This window comes from Syzygium oleosum, unplaced genomic scaffold (assembly GCF_021117445.2).
Source record: "Syzygium oleosum isolate NSW1041296 unplaced genomic scaffold, Sole_v2.1 Sole_v2.40, whole genome shotgun sequence".
Lineage (NCBI taxonomy): Eukaryota > Viridiplantae > Streptophyta > Magnoliopsida > Myrtales > Myrtaceae > Syzygium > Syzygium oleosum.
In genome coordinates, this window is record NW_026607524.1 from 1,530,702 (window position 1) to 1,538,028 (window position 7,327).

Here is a 7,327-nt window from a genome sequence, read left to right on the forward strand (position 1 = left end):
CGAGCGAGCCTTATACTAAATTAGGCATTTTTCCATATGGTTAAGATTTGTTATTTTCCGCCTAGGGTTACAAAAAAGAAAGAGGAATAAATGTGGGTTTTCTCCAACATTATTTACTTGCGCCGAGTTTAATCATTTAAGATGAACTTAGGCGCCTCTCGCACTTCATGTACTAGTTTTGTTGTGGTCTCAATTAGAATATATTTCTTATCACATTGTCTACAAGGCTTATACTAATTTTACCCGATATAGGCCGTGTTAATTTTTACATTGCTTCAATTTTTATTGCACTTGCCCTTATGCATGACCATATAAATTTGCATGTTAAGGAAATAAAATCAATCAAGATTGCATATCCAAGGTTTTCCTTAAAAGAGAAAAAGGTACGAATCCATACGCGTTAATTTAATCTAGCGTAGCCAAGTTCCCCCAGACTCAATTATTTGATCCACAGAGATAAAAGCGATCTCTCGTACTCCATCAAGCTCTCCTAACTGGCCTAGTAAACGTGCAATGGCGACTCCAAACTAATCATGAATGAATCTGAAAAAGGAAGTTGCAATCGATATGATTTAAGAGAGCTTGTACTAAGTGTAGATGCCATCTTGCGAGAGGATTATTTGCGCCCACCCATCATTCCGTTAAACTCCCTTGAGGTTCATCTCGAGAGGGTCGTGATAACTTGGTGGTAGATGATTCATCTGTATTCCATGAGATCACGAGTTCGATTCATGTTGTGAGTAAACTTCGCCTAATTATTACATATCGAGGGACTTCTTGACTGCTAGAATCTTGGTAAAACTGTCGTGACAGATTTGCAAATCTCGTATTTTTGAGTTGCGGATGGTGCAGAGTCATTATGACTTAAACCGAACATTCGTAACGTGTGTAAGACCTTCATGATAATACCCACAGAAAATCGCTAGAGCTAATCGCCTCTTCTTTTCCTTTTTGGCCAGGTCCACTCTACTAGAGTTTTGTCGTCGAGTGTTTCTCACCGACCATACACCATATGGCTCCATCGCACCATATGGCATATCCTATCTGTCTAATTATTTGCTGTTTTGTTGTATGAATGCAATCCCGTATGATCTTTAATTTGTTTACCCAATTTAAATGGAACGGCAAGCAGCAATTGCTGACAAATGGAGGTCATTCTCTTGTCGATATCTCCGTCTCCATTCATTTTTTTGTCGCTCTTGCCCGTGTCTTGGGAGCAAATATTGAGTGCCACTCGAATAATACAAGTCTAGTTCACGTTCATTGTCAGATTTGATGGGTTTCATGTGGCGCCACTTCATCTAACAGTGCCTGCGGCCCGTAGATGTTTTCTTGTGCTTGCAGGTGAGTGAATTCCCTAATACTTGGATAAGGTGGTGTGTTACGTGATTGAAAAGCGGCTTGGGAAGTTGTTGTTGCTTGAAACGGTTTTGTTCTTATGGGCGTTGATTCTTGCTAGCAATATTCATGTGACCATTATTATTTTTAAGATGACTTTGTTTTCAATGGTGGTGTACTTGTTCTTAAGTAAAAATTTTCGTGTGTGTACTTATACAAGTTTGTGCTTGTTATTGTATAGTTTGCTCATGATTCATTTTGTTAAGAGTCAAGCACATCCCGTGCATCGAAGAAAAGGTTCCCATCGACATTGAACGTGAAACGTAGGCATGTCGGATCAGGCCTCTCTTAGGCTTGGACGATATTGAGGAATGTCGTTCCAATGTCAAGTTTGATCTAGGTCGGTGCTAAAGTGTAGCGATTCGAGTCTCGGGCCTTGATTCGTGCCCGGCATACCTATTTGTACTCAACCACGATAAGTCATTTCGTATACGTGTTTTGCACGCCCTCGGGCTTCATTCTTGAATCGACTAAATATGAAAGATAAGAACCGAAGTCTTGTTTGCTACCGCATGATCATACGAGGGATTAACCGTTACCGATGGATTTTGGTTATGTAATAAATGAACCCCATGTGAATTTTTTTACGTTGTTCTTGTGCATGGTTGCATGACGCTTGGATGCACTAGTTTATGTGATATGTTGATGTTCTTAACCATGCTTGTTGATTTATGAGCTTGTGAGCTTTTCATGTGTACATAGCAACTAGGGCCTTGTATGCGTGGATTAAGTTATAGAATAATAAACCAGCTTGTGTGACTTATGATGTGTGATCACTAAATGAAAGAAGAAGACCGTTGTCATATAGCGTTGACGGCGATGCCTCGGTTGAGCCGGGATGCCCTGGTTGAGCCAAGATGCCTGAGTTAAGCCCCGATGCCTCAGTAAGCTAGCCCCGGGATGCCTCAATTGAGCCAGGATGCCTTAATTGAGTCAGAATGCGTAACATGAAGCTGGATGCCTCGGTTGAGCCGAGATGTCCTGGTTGAGCCGGGATGACGATAAATATGTGTGCCGGTATGTGTGTTTATTGATGAGCTGAAAGTTTTTGGATGCCTGAAGGATTCCGGGGGACCCGTCACCCGCATATTGAGGAGGCGATGCCGAATGGATTTTGTAAAATCAATGAATTCACGTATGAATATTTTCGAATATTTTTGCATGCCGATTGGTTGCGAGGCTTCACGTGTAAATTTTCTTATACATTTTTATGGGCAAAAGGACATTACAAGTGCCATAAGTTGTGTACTGAGGTCACTTGGTGCCATAACTTTTTTTTGGATCACTTTGGTGCCAAGTCGGAGGAAAAGAGATCACTTAAGTACCAACTCCGGTAAGTTTGGCCGGAAATCCGACCTGGCATTTTTTATTAATTTCTGATGCCGACGTGGCTCGCCGGAGGATGAGTCAACGTGTACAGTCAGCATTTTTTATTTTAAATAATTTTTTTTCCTTTTTTTCTTTTTTTTTCCTCTTCTTTCCTTTTTCGTTTCTTTTCTTTTCTCCCCTCGCCGGCCGGTTGCTGGTGGCCGGCTTGGCCACCGGCGAAGCCCCGGAAGGCTGGCCGGGCGAAGGCGGCCTTGCCCATGGCCGGCGAGGGGCGGCCTTGCCAGATCTAGGCGAGGCGACCCTCGCCGGCGACAAGCGAGGCCACCCTCGCCGGCCATGGGCGAGGCCACCCTCGCCGGCCATGGGCGAGGGGCGGCCTCGCCTGTCGCCGGGGAGGGTCGCCTCGCCCAGATTTGGCAAGGCCGCCCCTCTCCAGCCATGGGTGAGGGGCGGCCTGACCTGTCGCCTCGCCCATATCTGGCGAGGCCGCCCCTTGCCGGCCATGGGCAAGGCCGCCCTCGCCCAGCCCTTCCCGGGCTTCGCCGATGGCCGGCCCGGCCACTGGCAACTGGCCGGCGAGGGGAGAAAAGAAAAAAAAGAAAAGAAAGGAAAAAGGAAAGAAGAGGAAAAAAAAAGGAAAAAAATTATTTAAAATAAAAAATGCTGACTGTACACGCTGACTCATCCTCCGGCGAGCTACGTCGGCGTCAGAAATTAATAAAAAATGCCACGTCGGATTTCCGGCCAAACTTACCGGAGTTGGCACTTAAGTGATCTCTTTTCCTCCGACTTGGCACCACTGTGATCTAAAAAAAAGGTATGACACCAAAATGACCTCCGTACACAACTTATGGCACTTGTAGTGTCCTTTTGCCCATTTTTATGTGACCTGATAAATGTGAGCTTTCATGTAAACATAGCAAGGGCAAGGTCAAAGTCTTTGCTATTGATTTGCCATCGACATAAGGCAAGGAAAATATTTGTATGCGTTAGTACGAGGGCGAGGCATCATCCTGTATGAGTATTAGCGAATTTATTCATTGAGTTTTTAACTCGCTCCCGTTGTTTTCCATGTTTTTAGGTTGAGCTTCGCGCCCTCGGTTCGTTTTGGTGTAACCGTCAAAATGGAGGTTGACATAGAGAAGCTACCCCGGCCTTCGCTTGGGATGTAACCAAATATGGTTTGTACGTGGAACGGCATGTAGAAAAGAGCTTGAAAAATATGTTTATGTAATGTATAATGGCAATAGTGTGTTTTGCATGTCGTGCTTTCTCTGATTTTCAGCTATTATTTTGTTTGGGAGTTTGTTTGTACACGTTTTCGCATGTGCTTATTAATAAGATAAAAGAAACGGGACGGCGACGAGCCTGGAATGCCACATTAATAACCCCAAGGTGAGAGGACGTTACAGTGACACATTTACCCTCCGTCGAGATTCTATTAAATGATTTTCAGTCAAAATAACGTCGTTTTTATTTCACTTAAGCCACATAAGCTCTATGTCAATACCGTTTGCTTTCTAGCGTACATGTGAACAAATTTTTAATGGTTTTCAATGACTGAATTTTGACAAAGGGTAAATATGTCACACGGATACAAGTTTGAGATTTTTGGTGTCACGAAAAAAAGTTTAGAGAAAACGTATCATAGTGAATTTAGTTTAGGATTTATTGTGGCTTTTGCCCGTTTCTTTATAGTTAATTACAAACGCCCTAATGCACTTTTTAACAAAACGATTTTTATGAAATTTCATTTGAAGTTTTGCTTTCCATAAAACATTCAATAACTTCGATTTATCCTTTCTTTAATTATTTATGTACCTTTCTCAATTAGATGGACTAAATTGGCGAACTTTTAGCACAAACAGGGGTAGTTTCGCTTTATTACGTATTTTATTGGTAATATTTTTTTTTTCAATAATCTATTTGAATTGAGGGTAAAATGGTCACGGTGTTTCAAATCTCTAATTTCATATAGTAGAAAATTTTCTTTGAAAATCAGCAATAAATTAACAATACGATATATGCTTGGCCCTATGTGTTATGAAGAGAGAGAGAGAGAGATGGGCCGGGCTCCATCTCAAATTTCATGGGTTTTTGGTTCGCTGGGCTGGTCAGGTTGGTGTTTAATTCATAGTTTCTTATTAGTTATTTATTTATTTGTTTATTTGATTTTTATTTATTATAAAGTTTTTTGTTCTTTTACTACTAATTTCTATTTCTACAAAAAAAAATGTATGTTTGGCTTGTTGGTGAAAATTCAGGCGTCAAGCGTACTTCCCATTATTTAGGTGTAGAATGAAATCACTTATAATCTTTTCTTTGAAAGTAGGGGCAATTTGATCTTCAAAGCAACGAAAATTAACCAGGAAATAACATTCCCTTAATTAAGATAAAAGAGCAGAATGCTTTTCTTAATGAGATAATTGACCTATAATAACACAATGCACATACCGGGCATCACCTCTGGTTTGAGCTCTAGCTCGCCGGCCGCGCGGACACCTCGGTTATAAAAAAATAATAATAAAAAATAATAAAATAACACAATGCACATTGCAACATCTCCACAAGCTACACCCCTACACAACATGAGATGTGGCCCGCCATCCAAAAGAATAAACCAAGTGGATAAACGAGCTTTATTTCTATGTTTATAGGAAGACACGAATGCTGAGCGTTTAATATTAGCTCATGCAGATGTGCATGTCCATCCGGCTGCTCTGGAGCAATGCTGGGTTGAGCTTCTCAATGCGGTTGGTGGTGGTGAATACGAAGATCCTCTCGCTCCCACAGCACGACCACGGGCCGTCGGGGAAGTTGAGCAGCCCCCAGATGGTGTTGGTGTTGTTGTTCCCGTCCTCAACACTGCGTGTGGTGTCAGGCACCCCGGGGTCGTTGTAGCTCTGAGGTGCGATGGCTTGGGGCACCTTGGACTGGTTCGACAGATTGACCCAGCAGTCGATGTCCTTGATGACGGCGATGGACTTGGAGCTGGTCTTCATGAGGAGGTTCAGGAGCTCGGACTTGGAGTGCACCTCGGTCAGCTCGAGGTTGTAGATGTCATAGCCGAGGAAATTGGCCATTGCGGCGAAAATGTTCGATTTCCCTGTCCCGGGCAGGCCGCTGAGCAGGTAGCGCCACTTCCAGGCTTGGTCTGTCTGCTGGTATAGGGTCTGCCTGGCTGCGAAGTTGCAGAGGTCCTTCATGATGTTCCCCTTCGTCTCCGGGTCCATGGCCAACGTGTCGAAGGTGCTCGGGTGCTTGAACGGCACTGATTCCCAAGGGTGGCTATGAGAATCGAGCGACCTGCCACGCAAATTAATGTAAAGGAGGCGTTCTTGGTTCTTGCGGCGGATGTTGTTGGCCTTGTCCATGATATGGTCCAGGTAGGAGTGGAGGATGAGGTCCTTGTCGCCCTTCCTGATCCGGAGCATGAAACTGCGCTTCTCGTCGGGGAGGGGCCGCCACGAGAAGGTCTGGGACTGGCGCTGTGTCACCATGTGCTCCCACTGGACGGCAACACCGTGAAGACGTCGTTGATGCAGTCATTGTTGGAGAGGCCGAAGATGGTGGCGCTGGAGTTGATGGTGCGGGTGAGGGAGAGGCGGCTGGCTGAGGTGGAGGCGGAGACGTAGGAGCTGAGGTAGAGCTGGACAGCGTTGTAGAGCACGTTGGTGTTGACACCGTTATTCTCGGTGATGTCGATGTAGCAGTAGGAGGAGAAGCAGGTGAAGGCCCGGTTCAGGAACTTGAGGGAGGCAAACCGGAGCTCCGGCGGGAACACCACCCACAGGATGCTCAGGAGGGAGGCCAGGGATGCCCAGGAGCTCTCCATTTCTGCCTTTCAGTGTGAGCCAAAGTTGAGACTTTTCTGAAGATCTCTAGGTGTGGAAGGACTGATGGGCGTTCAGAAACTGAGGAGTTTTAAGGAGTCAAAAAAATGCTAAAGGACAAAAGTCAACGGAAAGCTTAAGAGAGAGATTGGTTTTGGAGTTTTGAGATTCTAGAGAATTAGAGAGAGAGATTTGGTGCCCAATTGAGCAGCAAAAACTTCCTGTAGCTTTCTTCTTTCTGTTAGACGTTGAGCGAAAGTTGCTGATATTTTGAAGAAGGCAGAGCTTGGATGATGATGAAAATGATGCAGATGCATGATTGTCTTTCCTGAAAAGCCCGCTTTAGGAATACAAATCAGTAGATTAATTCAATGACCACAAGCTACGTATAAGCGCTCCACGTGCAGTTAGCTCCAATTCTCCTTTTATTTGTGAGATCATATCACAAATAACTTGTCTATAGGATTATATTGACCTTATATAACATGGTACACTTTCCATTATGTCAATACGCATACGAGGAAATGCTGAATGAGTTCACAAAAAGTGAATTGATTGTAAATTAAAGTTTCGACTTCATTCTTTTTTAATTGGGACGAAAATATTCAAGCCCATATTGAGGTATTGAATGACAATTTATATAAAAAAAAGAGACAAGATTTGACGTATCAGACTAAAATGACTAAAATAGTAATTAACGTAAGAACTCACATTTATAAGGTAATCGAAATTATAAATAGTTGAATAGCGTAAATGACTGAAATATT

At 43.5% G+C, this 7,327-nt stretch overlaps 1 pseudogene; it reads right to left on the reverse strand.

Moving 5' to 3' along the window:
- Window positions 1-5,088: 5,088 nt before the first annotated feature.
- On the reverse strand, window positions 5,089-7,047 carry LOC115668282 (AAA-ATPase At5g57480-like; annotated as a pseudogene).
- Between the last annotated feature and the right edge of the window lie 280 nt (window positions 7,048-7,327).